The sequence below is a fragment of the Centruroides sculpturatus genome, unplaced genomic scaffold, assembly GCF_000671375.1.
Source record: "Centruroides sculpturatus isolate CEXI.00-Female unplaced genomic scaffold, Cexi_2.0 scaffold792, whole genome shotgun sequence".
Taxonomy (NCBI): domain Eukaryota; kingdom Metazoa; phylum Arthropoda; class Arachnida; order Scorpiones; family Buthidae; genus Centruroides; species Centruroides sculpturatus.
This window is the reverse complement of record NW_019385073.1, coordinates 313,139-329,089: the sequence shown is the minus strand read 5'-3', so window position 1 is coordinate 329,089 and position 15,951 is coordinate 313,139. Positions and strand designations below refer to the sequence as shown.

The following is a 15,951-nucleotide window of genomic DNA, read 5'->3' as shown; positions in this document are numbered from 1 at the left end:
ATTATAAAATATAATTTATTATATTTTATAATGTATATAAAATTTAATAATAAAATATAATGTATTTAAATTATATACATTATATAATTTTATTATTTTTCTCGAATTTTACATTATTTCTGAATTAACAAGTATTAACGTATAATTTAAAAATTTGTAATTAAAAATTATGTTCTCAATGAATTATTGTTCTGTAAAATTTGTTTTAGTATTATTTTAAAGCCCGACTTTACAAGAAAACAAACTCAATTGTTATACACTCTATTGTAATTGTAATTGTTATATATTCTATTGTAATTGTCATATACTCTATTGTATATGACAATTACAATAGTGTGTTTAATAGTTAAATAAATAAATTTTACAAGGAGTTGTGTGGGGTGATGGAATACGACAATACAACACGTGGGTGATCTACCAGGGAGAGTGCCTCCCGGGAAAATTTTCAATAGGAAACTACATCTTCTTTACATGAAACCGTGTCAATCTTCTTATTTGATTATTTCTCACAAGGAAGTGTAATATAAATGACATAAGGCTTTCTTTAACCCGTTGGAGACATGTAGACTGCCGCGACTCGAGGCTCTGTTTAATTCTCTTTTTTCATTTGCCGAGAAGCGTTTCGGGTCTTTGCCTCTCTTCTGTCGGCTTTTTCATTTAGGTGTTATACATTTAATTTTTCGAAAATGTATAACAGTATGGCTTTTGCCTTTAAAATACTAATATAATTATAAAAGATTGGTTCTTAAATAGCACTTAGCTCTCATTTTACAAATCAAAAAGCTGGAATCAACCTACCACCACCCACTCTCGAACCCATTTACAAACTTAAAAGCCTTGTGTCATTCATATTACACTTCATTGTGAGAAATAACCAAACAGGAAACTACATATTAGACGTATGAAAATACCCGGAAAACTCCATGTGCCTGCTCGTTGGCGAGGTATGAGATGTATTATTCGGCCTTTACAACCCCGTGCGTGTGATCAATCCCATTATAATAGATCTAGTCGGATGACGAATCGATAATGGCATCAACCCGCCGCTTTGGGGGCACGGTTCCAATTCTTAGTAGTAATTTCAGAAATATTTACGGATGATTTAACCTGGGTAATATCGTGTATCCATTACAATGTAATTGTAATACTTACTGATAGAAAAATAAAGAGATCCGAACAAAGCTTGGCAAAGTATGCATTCAAAGATGGCCACCTAAATATTAATTTTAAGCAAGGGGATACAAATTTTGCAGAAAATGAAGAATTCTTGATGCCAGTCGCAGTCGGACTTACCTGACTTAACCTGGATATTTTTGGATCTCTTCGTTTACTACTCGATCGCTTTTTATGTCTATCCTGACAAGATAGACAGGATAGACATAAAGACAATACTCTTAGTTTCCGAAGACTTTTACTTTTATACAATGATTTCACGTATTTATGTATCCGTCGTCTGTCCGTCTGTCTTAATCTCGAGAACGGAGTTAGATAGATAAAAGTCAAGACCGTGTATAGAAAGGTTAGGAGTAACGGATCCCGATACGAACGTCCGATGCAAACCGGAAGTCACATTATTTCAATTCAAAAATTCCCTCGGAAAGGAGTTAGATAAATGACGGCCCGATTCTATTGTTAAAGGAAAAGTATGATGTACAGGGGCAAACCACTACTAATTTGAGGTGGCAAGCATATATTTTAAATTAAATAAATTAAAAATATGATTAAAACTTGCAGCCCGGCATTATGACCATGTCACAATAAATATTTATCCGTTATTTCATTAACTCTTCTTACTCCTTTTTCTCCTTTTTCTTAGTTCTTTACGGTTAAATATTATAATTATGAAGACGTCATCTAGAAATATAACAATTCCGTGTCGAAAGGATTTTTTTCCATTATTACCATTCATTTTATTATATTAATATGTTCATAATGTTCTTTTTAATATACTTTTTAAAATATTTAAACCGATTTTTTCCCACCTTCCTTATTACAATACAATACTGTATTTGCATAATTTTTCTGAACTGATCTTAAAAGTTCTTCAATTCTTATTCCCAATTTTGTTTTTGTTCTCCCATATACCTTAGATTTTTTAAAGAACTTCATGTAAACGAATAGACCACTCCTTCTGTTATATCTTCTTTTTGATTCCTAATATTTAAATATTTCTTTATTTAGTTATTTTGATCTGGTACTAAACATATATTTTTTTCTATATGGTTTGTATGTAAATTTTACAAATTTTATGATATTTCTTTGATGTTTCTTACTATTTATTAATATACTATTTGACCGTTCTTCCAACTTTTTTCTTGTACAGTCATTTAATAAAACTGTCTTTATTGGGCTGCAATTTTTAAATTGCATACCTGTACAGTACATTCCCACTGTCGTCTGTCTGGTGTTAATGTCGAGAATGGAATTAGATAGATGAAAATCGAGACCAGATACGAAAAGCTAGGGACCTTTCTGTTCTATTCTAAACTATTGTTATGGCTTGTTATTGTTATATCTATGTTTTTGGTTTCCTTTACGTATGGTTTCTCCGTTTATCATCTACATACCTGTATAAAATTTAATTCCATTCATTTTCTTTATGCAAATAGTGTCACGTCATTGTAACGAGGAAGGTTGTGAAAAAATCATTTAAAAAATTTTTAAAAATATGTTTAAACAACTATATGAAAATATTAATATAGTAAAAGTTTCCGTTTTGGACATGTTCTACTGTAGTTATATTTCTAAAGAACGTTTTAATAACCACAATATTTAATAATAAGAAACTAAGGATTCACTCTTTGTCATTCAGAGGTTACATTAGTGTAATAAGTCCTATTAATGAATTATAGACCTACTCATAATAAACTAATAATAATAAATGAACTTAAAACTTAATTAATTATAATAATAATTACTCGATTAATTCATCCAGCGTTATTTTCCAACCGCATTTTGGCAATCTTCCATTAATTAATAAAACTGATATTAATAATGTTTCCGAAACTCGATGCATCTGTACTGTACGCTACAATGAAGTATGTCAGAGCTTCTGCCATTTGAGCATTTTTTTGGAAGACCTAGACCATCTTTGTGTTGATTTTCTTCGGTTTCATCACATAATTCTCCAGAGCCTTCTTCTGTAACCACTTGGCATATTTCTAGCGATTGGCATATTCATCACAGCACACACTGGAATTTCCCTGTCAATTGCCAACCAATTTTAAACTTTACTTTTAAAATATCTTCTGGAATGTTATTTATGATCTCCTCGTCAATAGAAACAACCCCATTTTATACGTCTTAGTGTCTATTTTTTTAAAATTTCGCTAAGACAAATCTCAATGGTCTTCTCAGTCACCCGATCCCAAGACATTGACAGATGTAGTGCATCAAATAAGAAAATTACTTTAGCAGTAAAAGCATGGCCTTGTCTTTGACTATAATCTATAAAATTTTTGCACATATCTGACTTCTTTAATATACGTTTAAGTCAAATATGATTCTTTGGTCGCACGTCTGAATCGGTGGTATATTCGCAAGCATTTTAAATAGCATATTGTTAACACGTAAATGTATTATCTAGAAAAAAACAATCTATTGTTTATATCCAATTAAACTAATAAATTAATAAAAATATCAATTGTCTTCAAGGCATTTGTATTTGAACGGTAGTCCACCGATAAATGTCTCGCATTCTTAAAATATCCAGGATTACTTTTTACTTTTTCCAAACAGTAGAAGTCTTTGTTTCTAGTCTTGCACATTGGCATAGCAAGGAACTGGCCTCTTGGGTTATTTAATTTTTTAGCGCTTTCATGTATAAACTTACAAATATGATCAGGTATTTCACGAAAATTCCGTTTTGTCTGCATCGTAGATATTCGTCCATTCTGTTTTTATCCACATTTCGGCTGATACAGAATCGAAACTTCTCTTTGACACGAGTGGTTCTGTATGCAATGTTCTATCGTTTTCTTCACCGTGTGAATCGCCCTTTGATTGCAATAAGATTTTTAGCTAATTCTTATGCTATTCATCTTCGTTATTTTTGTGGACCCTTATCACAGCATTTCAAAATTTCAAGTTTATAATAATTACAGTATTTTAAGAAGTACCATATTTTTAAAATACTATATTATTTTTTAAATTCCGATTTCTAAAAAGTACGGTATAATATTATATTGTACTTCTTAGAAATTGGAATTTAATTAATAAAGTACAATATTGTGATTAGTGTTGAGTACAAGAATAAAACAAATGTTTAACCTATTAAGAGTAAACACCTTATTTGATTGGATGTTTTAACTTACATTGATTTTGCTAACGTTTTTATTGTGCTAGAAACGTCATAGTTTTTATTGTCAGAAACGTCAAACGTTGGCTGTAAATTCAAGCTTATCATTAGTAACGTAGTGTTAATTATAAGAGAATCTCTGGTTAAAATAAGCGAAACTTTAGTAATGTTATTTACATGTTCTGGATTGTGTTGATTCTGATAATACTAAACGAATGATAACAATATCCGCCATTACAATAAGCGACACCTATTGTATTTTAATACTGTAAATTTACGTGATGACATTTATTGTTTTGAAAATCTAACTGTTTAATAGGAAATTGAATACAATAATAAAAATTATACCAGTAGTTTTATCAAGGATACATGTAGAAATTTAACAAGAGGAACAATAAATTCATTTATAAATGAACAATAAATATCTGAAAAACAAGGACCACTGATGTAGCAAATCACATTGAACATCATTCTGCTTTACAGAACAATTAAAATGTTGCCAGTCTAAAATTTTTCCGGCAATTATTGTAATTGGGCTATTTTTAAAGATAATTATCAAGTACACACTCGATATTATAATAAAATTTACCATAAAATAAAATAATTCAATAGCTGTCGAACTTTAAATATGAAAGTTGTCAAAGATGAATTATGCTAAGACAGTGGAAAGCAGAAGAATTATTCATGTTCTTAAAGTAAAACATTATTTTTTTATGGCGATACATTTGTGTTTTAAATGACAGTTTTTAATATGATAATTTTTAGAATATATGAATTATTTTGTAAAGTGCGCGACCATAAGTTAGAATGCGGCTGACACATGTGAATCCAATTCCGTAGCAGTACTTTGAACATTAAGAAACCGCGGCGCTTCCAACACTCAGCGCTAAATTCCCCCTGGTGATAAGTTCTGCAGTTATTTTTCTTATAGGAAGTTATTTACGCGCGTTTCAACAGTATTCCTATTATGTTAATTTGAGTTTTGATTGCTAGAAATATTCACAGATGTTATTAACAATTAAGTAATTTTTAGTGTAACAAAATTTAGCAGAAAAATAACTGGAAAACCAGATTAAAGGGGCGGGAAAATCAAAGAAAATAGCGTATTTGTAATACAAAGAATTTGATACGCAGCCAAGTATTTAACAGGTTAAATTAATCATAATTCTTATGCCGTACATGTATTCTTCAAAACATTAAGATTTATACATATTTAAATTTACAATTATTTGATAATTACAAGTTACGCAAAGAAATCATACTTTGTGTAATTTCTGTGCAATAATGATGACATTTTTCAATGAATAAGTTAAAGTTCATTCGTCATTACTTTTCGAGGAAAGTAAATTTCTAAAATAATTACTACTATCAACAAAGATAACGTCCTGAAATCTTTTTGACCTTGAAGTGTTTGCGGCAAATATATTTTGACTCCCCAAGGAGTCACGAAACGTCCAGAAATATAAAAAAAATCGAGGATTTTTTCTGTATATATAAATGTTTGTGCGCGGGAGGCACGATTTTATTTATCCACTTTGAAGCTTAATAATGACTGTTCCTTTTGTCTAAAATTTCTGAATTTCGCAGGAAGGTTAGTGGGCATTAATGCTCTTAAATTTTGGTGGTTAATGGCCTTCTAGCAATTTAAATATACAATTTTTAAAATTTAATTAATTAATTAAATACAAATTTATGCACCATCAAAAACCACGAATTCAACTTCTCAACAGAAATTAAAAAGTGCAAACTTTAATTAATTTAAACCTCCTCCAAAAAAACACTTTAAAATATTTTAAAGAATGAATATTAATAGAAAAATAAGTTTAGAAAATTTTAATAAGAATTAAGAAATAATAAAAAAAGATTTTGTTAATTAAATTCAATATCTTTAAATTACTGGATAGCTCGGAAAAAATCATGAAATAAAAAAGAAATCTTTAAAATAACCAATTTTAACTAAAATTATTAAAAGGTGACCTTTCTTTACAGGTTGTCTAAGAGATGAAATACTGTAAAACCTCTGAACGACGGACACTAGTGAGAACATAAAAAAATAACCGTTATTGGGAGCGGTCGTTGTTTGCAGGTTATTCTGTATATATTTTTATTTAAAATTCCAAAAAATCGACCGCAATTTAGAGGTGGTCGTTATTGCAGGTTAAGCTATATTTAAATATGTAGATATTTCCTCAGGAAAAACTTCAAAAAGTGGAAAAGTTTCGACCACTGGCAGGAATATAAAATTGGAAGTAGCCGCCGTTTGGAGGTTATTTTTGTATAGATTTTTGTTTAAAGTTCCGAAAAAAATGTCCGCCGTTTAGAAGTGGTCGTTATTGCAAGGTTCGACTTATTTAAACGTATAGAAATTGCTGCATAAAATATGAAAACCTGAGAGGAAAATTCGTCCGTCAGTTTGTCACTTTCTAGTAACGGATTTTTACGAATATTTTACTTAATTTAATTAAGGTCTAAGTCAATTTATAAATAGTAATTAAGTTAAATCACCCGATTAGAATAAAAATTACACGCGAAACTTTAAAGTTAATTAACAGAAAAGGGGGTAAGTGCAGGTCACACGCGTATTAAGTTATTTAAATACGACCTCTAGAAAATCATCAGTTTATTATTAATTCTTGACCCGAATTCTTAATATATGAAATATTATTTTCAAGGTTATAAAAATTACAAGATGCAATTTTACTTTGTTTCTCAATAAGCGATAATACCTGCGATGACATCCGTTACACGCATTTTTTTAAAAATAGAATATTTAAATTATTATTTTTAAGCGAAAAATAATAAATTTATGCAAATGAAGTAAGTAAAATATATAAAAAGAAATTTTTTGTAAGATTTTTTTTTCGTATTTTCGGCAGAAAATTGTGACAAATTACACTTTAAGGCATTGTTGGAAATTTAAATTTGCTGCTCTTTTCCATGAAGAATTGCCGACGAACAACATAAATCACACATTTAAATTCATAAAAAAAAAATTTGACAAAAATGGATTTATTATACAATAAACACGATAAAATCCAGAAGAAATAAATGTTTAAGTATTTAAAGATTTAAAGAAGATAAAAAGATCCTTCAGAGAATTTATTTTTGATTTTTACTTTCCCTCCTGCTGTTATATATAGGCCTATATTGGTCATACTTATACCGATGACCATACTTTTCCTCTGTTATATATATAACAGAGGGTGAGTATGGCCATCGGTCAAAAAATGGCACCAAAGGACTCTAGTGACCTTGAAATGTCGAGAAATGCAAAAAATTTGGGTGTTTTTTCTGTATGTATGGGGAAAGCACGATTTTGTTCACCCTGTTTGAAGCTTAATAACTCGTGTGATTTTTGTCGAAAATGTCTGAAATTTTGCAGAGGAGTTTGTCTATTTGGGAGATCGATGCTGTTAAATTTTTGTGAATAAAGGTCGAAGGAGTGGAGAAATAATAAGGGTCGTGTGTATCTCCAACAGGGTCAAATTTAATGACGATTTTACTCGTTATTACATTTGCAATTTTTTTTATAAAATCCATCTTTACCCTCAAAATTAAGCTTTTTGCCATTTTATAATAGTTAAAAATATTAAATATTTTTAAAATAAAATATATGCTCTCCACCTCAAATTAGTAGTGGCTTGTCCCTGTAAATCATACTTTTCCTGATATCATGCCAGTCATCTATGTAACTCCATTCAGGGGAAAATATTTGAATTAAAAACACACGATTTCAGTTGTAAACAGGAAGTAATTGTACAGATAATCGGGGTCTTCTCCCCCTCTGGTTTCCATATCTCTTCTCGGATTATATCTCTCTAACTCCCTTCTCGAGATTAAGGAAGGACAGACTGACAGACAGATGAGAGCGGAAATTTATAGGTCTAAAAATCCAATTTTTTTACACCTATAAATTAAAGAATTTTTAAAAAGTTTTATTGTATAACCTATTTATTTGTTATTTTTTTTACCTATGGAAAAATGTGAAAAATGTAAGAAAAATCTTTCGATTTTCTTTGAAGTATTAAAGATTTCGTTTGATGTAAATCTCTGTAGAGTTAAAAATAAAAAAAGAGTTCTTTTTATCTTTTATCAAAATAGATTTTTTTTATCAGTTATATATAATTTTTTTCTCGCTAAAAGTCTTCAAACATTATTATTTTCAAGAGCTTTTATCGCTACTTTTTATATAGAGAACACGCTTTTTTTTTTTTTTTCGTTTTTCCTTCTAAAAATGTCGATTATTTTATATAAAAGTAAGAAGTAAACATAATTAAATATTTATTAAACACAATTAACTTCATCGCAGTTTGAATGCCAATTACTCAAACGCATTTAAGTGTGTTGTAATCAGGTCAATGATGGATTAACCTTTACAATTTGATTAAAAATTTTCTTTTAAATGCGTAAGTTATATAAAAAAACTTTTGAATTAAAATTTATAAATGTTTTTTTTTAAATTTTAATTAGCAATTTATATCGTTATATAATTAAATTACGTGCTAAAAATCGAAATTGAAATTGTAATATTTTAATTTTTAGGAAAAATCGTTATAATTAATTTTTTAAAATATATATATAAGCTCGCACAATCTTTAAAAAGTTATTTTATTTTGATTAATAAATATTTTAAAAAATTTATTGTTTAGATGATAAATTTATTTATTTGTTTTATTAAAATTTCGAGTTGGATAGACCTAATCAATGCTTTACAGTAGAAATAATTATTTTTCTCATTAAAATTTTATAAAAGGATTAATGCAAATAAAAGAAAATGTTAATCCGATTTAAAAATAAAGTAAATTAAATGATAAACATGAGTTTTTATGCTTATTTTCTCGATCTTTTCCTTATAAAATCATGTTTTTAAAGATGAGTTTGAAGATTACAACCGAAAGTAAACTCGAAAAAACTTTTCAGCTAAGTTTCTCCCCGAATTTCTGTTATAAATATATTGAAAGGATTTAAATATAAAAAGAAAATATTTTAAAAAATCTGTTTTAGATTATTTTTATGCGCTGTAATTATTTTTTATCATAAAACACGCGTTGGAAAAGTGTATATTTTTCAAATGTTTCATCTAAATTCGTGTGAAATTTAGATTAAAATTTATGGCTAAATATAAAAATTAACACGTTATTAAAATATTTATAAAGATTTTTTATATTAATACTGTAAATTTGATTGTAATTTAAGAAAAATTTATACGTATGGTCGCATAGAATGTAGTAATGGAAGATAGATTTAAAATAATTATTCGAATAGAAAATTTTCGATTTTTAATACTGTTTTCTAGTAAAATATAGTTCAATATATTATAAACATTTTATTAAAAATATATTTTGTTTAATATAGAGAGCGATAATTCATAGAAACCAATATTCCCAATGCAATGATGCGTGATGGAGTAGGGTAGTGGCATACGCGTATTTTTTTATATAAAAGTAATAATCATAATTTCATGAGAAATTATGCGGAAAATATGGCAGCATTTTTACTTATATTACTTTAAAATCTATATGTTAAATCACGTGGAAATTTTTAGTATCTTCTAAAAGAAAAGAAATACATAACATTGCATTATTTCCTCAATTACTTTTCAAGTTATTGCCATCATAAAAGTAATTTTATTTTTTTTAATGGAAGTTAATGATGATCTAAAATCGTACGCTGTTAAAATATATTTACCAAAAAATACGATTATTATTATTATTCTCAGTTAAATCTACAACTATGATGAATAATTTTGGTATTTATAGTCCAAGTGTAATTGTGTCAGTTAGAATTTTAAGGAAATGAATGAAGAAGTAATCATTAACAACTTTTACAGAACCATTTATTTGGATAGAATAGAAGAAAGTAGAATGCGTATAAAATAGGAAAATGCAATAAAACTAAAAATTTAAATCTTTAATGGTAGGAACAATATCTGTGCCAACGTAAACCATTAGGAAGAGAAATGAAGAGTGTTGTAATGGTTCGTTGTTAAGTGGCACTCTTAAATAATAGCAATCGTGATGATTTTGAATTATCATAAACACGTGGTAGAATTTCTATAGAGGGCTAAAACCAGATAAATTTTAGTAGAGAACTATGTTTAGGGTAGAATAAATGTGATACTGCAACGCAACGTATGGGCTATCTGCAGTGGCGCGTTATAGCTTCATGAGGTCCAGACAAATCCGAATTATGGCGATCCATTTTCAGTGTTGACTTCAGATATTTTTCTATAAGGGAAATTTTTGGGGGAAATATTTCTTATAAAGGATTGGTTTGATGAATCCTGTTGGTGAGTTCCCCAGGCAATTCTCTTTTTGACCATAGGATAACGCACCACTGGCTATTTGCCTCTCGGAAGCCGTTCCTAAGAGGAACTGGCTTCTATTTAGGTGTTACACACGTAAAGAAAACCCGAAAACACTTTACGTTGGTCAGGCTCGAATCCGCAACCTGTTACCAGCGTTCAGTGGTTTTATCCACTCCCAACAATGGGGGGCATAGAATTATATTTAGAGAATTGCAACTGTAGTTGAGGCGAAGCTCTAACGTTTTATGAATTAACTTTCATTTTTCTTGATTATGGATATGTTCGATCCACTATTAAATAGGAATGAGAGATGAGGAACACCAAACTGTCCATATAAAATTTATTAATTAAAGTGAAAGTTAACAAGGGAAAAATGGGAATAATATTGAATTATGGAACACTGCCCTACTTGCCCTGTAATGTCTAGTTACGTAGTTAATACGGAGCAAATAGATTTTCCCTCCCATTTTTAACTCTTAATCTGTAGGCAGTAGGTCTTAATCAGAGGGCAGTTTGGTTCGGATAGTACTGTCCATTTTCGTGTCCATCATGGGTTAGGCCATGACCACTTGGGACCGATCGGCCAGCGAAGGGCCCGACGTATCCGGGCCCATAAAAAATTCTAGATGATTTGCTCGCCCAGACTCGATTCGGATTCCTCGGATCAACATGCTGCGCCTTAATCTCTCCTGTCAGGAAATTGGGGCAAACGGATATATTATTAAACTATGGAGCAACTGTACTTATTCTAAATTGCCAGACAACCCTTAAATCACATAAAATATCAATACAATTGTACACATCTGGCACAATTACGTTAATCCCAATTGTTTCACTCATACACCCTGTATCATTCATAAATACGGAAAAATATCAAAATAAAAATATGAAGTTAGATGTTATTTTTTAATTAACTAAACGAATATTTTCAACAGTTTTCTTTCTTAATACTTACATTTTTGATGAATAGAAGCGTATTGTAATTGAAAATATAGTATGAGACTATACAGGAATATCAATTTTACAGTTAATATTCTATTGAAATTGATTTAATTTATTTGAAAAAAACAATAGATAGAACCGTATATCCGGGAAAACAGAAATTAATATTTATTTCAATCCAAGCGTAAAATATATATTTAATGAAAAGTGATACGGTTCAATAGATTTTATATTATTAACCTAAAATATATAAACACTATTCTGCTGGTAGGAGACAATTGAAAATAAAATATAAATTGGGCTAAATTCAATATTTTATGTAATTGAAACTGTTAAATTTCCAATGTTAATATAGTGAAATCTCGATATAATGAACTCTTAGGACTGAGCTAACTCCTCTATATCGAGAGTTCATTATACACATAAAGATTACTCGATCATTATCGTTATATAATGATAACTCTCCATATATTAAACACTCGATTTAGTGATAATGATATATAATAAGCTATTTTTTTGTAAGCTCTCGATATAGCGAACGTGTTAGCTCAGTCATGAAAATTCATTATATCGAGACTTTTATATATACATTATATAAAACTAAAATTATATTTTATATTTAATTATTGCGCGTATTATTTACAGTATATAAAAATAAAATTCAGGGTATTTTGAAGTATAGGTTATACGTAAGGCCGACTTTCCCATAATCTAAACAAGCTGCAGCTTAAGGCCTCGCATTTTCACAAGTATCCTTATTTGGTGGAGAGAAAGAGCTTGAGCCACAACAAGTGTAGATCATGCATTAGCGACCTAGGGCCCTTTTTCTATGACTCGCCTATTATCAAGATCCTTAAACGTAAGGCTACTACAAACGAACGAAAATAATAGCGAGGTTGAGGCCGAAGTTTTAAACGGGAAAACGTGTACGTCGGACGTTCAGCGCTGCTTTCCTGTAAGCCTAAAAGTTTGACAATGATGTTCGGATAGTTAATGGAATCATGCTCGACATTCCAAACACCATTGTCAAACTCCTAGGCTTACAGGAAAGCAGCGCTGAACGTCCGACGTACACGTTTTCCCGTTTAAAACTTCGGCCTCAACCTCGCTAATAAGGCTAAAGGCAATAAATCTGAAGATTGTTTAACCACGTGTTTTTTAATCAATTAGTAAAATCAGGAATGGATGTGAACTGCCAATTGTAATTAAATTAAGAGAATAATTAATGGAATGGAGGCAAGAAAAACTAAAATTATCACTAAAATGACCTAAATAAAAATATTTTTTCTAAATTTTCCGTTTACTGTTTTATTATTTAGATCACAAACTTACATATAAGCGGGGTTCTTTGCCTAATTTACATAAAATTCCACGTGTTTCGGCACCATCTCGTATCAAAACAGTGTGGTAAGGCCCTCTGCTACAGAAAGGCTGCATGCCTGGATTATATAATGATAGATAAAATACATACGTTACTTTGTTGCTATGTATGTATACTAAATATATGTAAAGGCTACATACATCATATATATATATAACAAACAAGTAGATTTTTATTAAGGAGCGAAAGATTTGTTGTAATAAAAAGTGGTCCTTTCAGATACCCACTTATCAGTTGCGTATTAACCTACGGGCAAAAAAGGGTAATTGCCTGGAACCCTATCTACAGGAGGCCCCAAACCAATCTTTTATAAGAAAATATTTCCCCAAAAATTTCCCGAAGAAAAATGTCTGAAGACATTACTGTACTATACATGGGGACCCCCTAATTCCAATTTGCCTGGGCCACATAAAGGTATAAGTATAACATTCCACTGCTATTTATGTTTTTGATCCTTAAAGTATAGATAAGATACAGAATACCTATAACAGAGCCTTGAATAGGGATTTCATACAGGAATATACATGTATAATTTTATAACTTTATTGTTAAATAATCAAAATTCAGTTTAATCAGAATAAAATAAAAAATACGAAAATATTTTTAATTTAATCGAATTATAAAAGTAGAAAGTGTGAGAAGTAATCAAAATGTGGGATTAAAATATAAAATTAGTAAATATTGAATGAATATGTTCTAGTAAAATAGTTTTGAAGGTTAAATGTTTTCAATTCTGAAAAATTTAATTAAATACGTTCAAATTTCTTAATAAGTTAGTTAAGTGCACTTTAGTAACAATAGCAATAACACATGATAATATAGTTAACTTAATTGCAGCTTAACATGATAAAAGTAGTTTACAATTAATTTTCAAGGATATCTTACATCTTAGGTTTATTTGTATGCGACAACGCGACACGTGAGCGATCTGCCGAGGGGGGTGCCACTCGGAAGGACTTTGTGTGAGAAACTGCCCCTTGTTTAGGGTTACACATGTGAAGAAAATCCGGAAAACTCCACGTGGCCAACACGCGAGGCGCCAATCGACTATCAGTGTTCAGCGGTAAAGATATACAAAGATATAACATATGTAAACACATTCCACACTCTTGCAGGTCCCTTATACCTTACTTAAGGTGTAAGGTATTGTACCTTTACGTACTTTTCCCTTACATATAAGACGTGAAAGTGTATACTGTGAAAAACATACATAAATGTACAGAGTACGTACACATACCTTTTTAAACTAGCAATAACAGAAAATAGTAATGTACAGTACGTTTTAAGATACGATGCTTTATTCTATAGCCTATGTACAGTACTTAAATATATAGAGCATATGAGACACTGTATATGCTTCTTGTGAGCACTAAGTAGGCCTTGTATCTTTATTCTTCTTTATGGGTTCATCAGGTCCACAATAGAAAAGTGAGAGGACCCGGCCATCCATAAAAAATTTCTTGAATTGCTCTCCCCAGAGCGGTAGACCGAGGCCTTAATCGCCGGGTCCATTCGGCCGTCTGTCAAAAGATTTAAAATATTACGTGATAAATGGGCTACAAATTGATATTATCGACCACAGAGGCAAAATCTCGTAACATTATTGGTTAGTTTCGATAACGATTTACAATATATCTGTTGAATTGTATAAAAAATTGGGCCAAGTGCTAGCCAATACAGGAAACTAAAAAAAAATCTATTCCCTCGACATTTTTATTCAATTCCCTTCGTCAAACACAGGAGAAATATTTCTAATACTTCAAGGATAGAATTAGAAATGGAAAACCACAGTAAATTTACTGATAAATAATTATAATCAAGGGCTCATAACCGGCTCATTAGTATACTAAACACGTATTGGAAAAACACACGCTAGCTTAATGACAAGTCATACAACACGGGTCAGTTGCATCGGGGGTGTCTTCCTGTGTTTTAGACACGCATAATAATAAAATATTAAAAAAAGAAACGTATGTCACTCACTGGAATTATATACCAAACTGTGACCTTTGACCTCGTATAGTTAAAAAAAATGGAATATGGTTAGAACGTGGGTTAGAGTTATGTTAAATTGTTTTTATCCTTGATTTTTCCACATCATTTACAAATTTCAAAAGGTAACGTAACTTGAATTTATCTACATACATTATCAGGAGAAGGTATGTAACGAGGAAAATGTATAAAAGGTAAGTCCTTGGAGTGTTTATTATATTATTACTTTTTCTAACGCCATATTTTATTATTGTGTAGAGCCGTTTAGTGTTCACAATACAAGAATTAATGGAGTTATAATAGAATATTATTAATTATTTTCTAAGCGGTAAGTAAATATATTTTTAAACTTTTAAATTGGATTTTACATTCCCAAACGTGTTTAAATTTGTTTGGTAGTGTAGAAAATACACTTAAGCTTGTTTGAAGAGTAACAAACAATGTACTTAAATTTGAATAAAATGTATTGTACTTCAAAAAATACAACATTTTACTCTTATAAAAGGTAATTACAACTACCTACCCCCTACTTGTCACCTATTTTTATGATATTTAGGTTCGTATATACTTAATTATAAACATTTTAATGACTTATCTTTTAAAATAATACGAAATTCATTCATAAATACAACAAGAACCAATAGCAGCCATCGTAACAACTTAAAAATTTCTTTAAAAAATAAAAAAAAAGGAACAACTTTCCGCATTAAGATAACGTTCAGATATAACCGATTCTCGGTAATGTGCTTACGTTGAGCCATGTGATTCGCCCACGTGACACTCCCTGACGTCATAGATGAAGTAAGACAAACGTCACAGTTGCTTCTCCTCTCTTCGTGCAGTCAAGTTCTATCTTTCAAATCCTCTGTTTACAGGTATTTTTATTTTTCGAATTATTATTAATGTTTTTTTTTGTATTCTTGGAAATATCTTTAAGCAATAAGAAAGTTATTTTAATTACAATTAACAAAAAAATTCCCGTAATAATTTCATTTAAAAAACTTCTAATTAATTAATAATTTCATCTGCTTA

At 29.9% G+C, this 15,951-nt stretch overlaps 1 protein-coding gene across 4 annotated transcripts in view; it reads left to right on the top strand.

Annotated features, from left to right (window-relative positions):
* The window catches only part of LOC111634248 (octopamine receptor Oamb-like), an 86,143-nt gene that overhangs the window by 3,475 nt on the left and 66,717 nt on the right, over positions 1–15,951 (top strand). For 2 of the 4 annotated variants that reach the window (XM_023378975.1, XM_023378974.1), the window contains exon 1: positions 15,642–15,794. The exons of 1 other annotated variant lie outside the window; for it this stretch is intronic. The gene's annotated coding sequence lies outside the window, so the exon portion shown is untranslated. Of the gene's footprint in view, positions 1–15,175; positions 15,248–15,641; positions 15,795–15,951 lie in introns of those variants that run through there. One more of the 4 variants, XM_023378977.1, reaches the window with a different exon arrangement.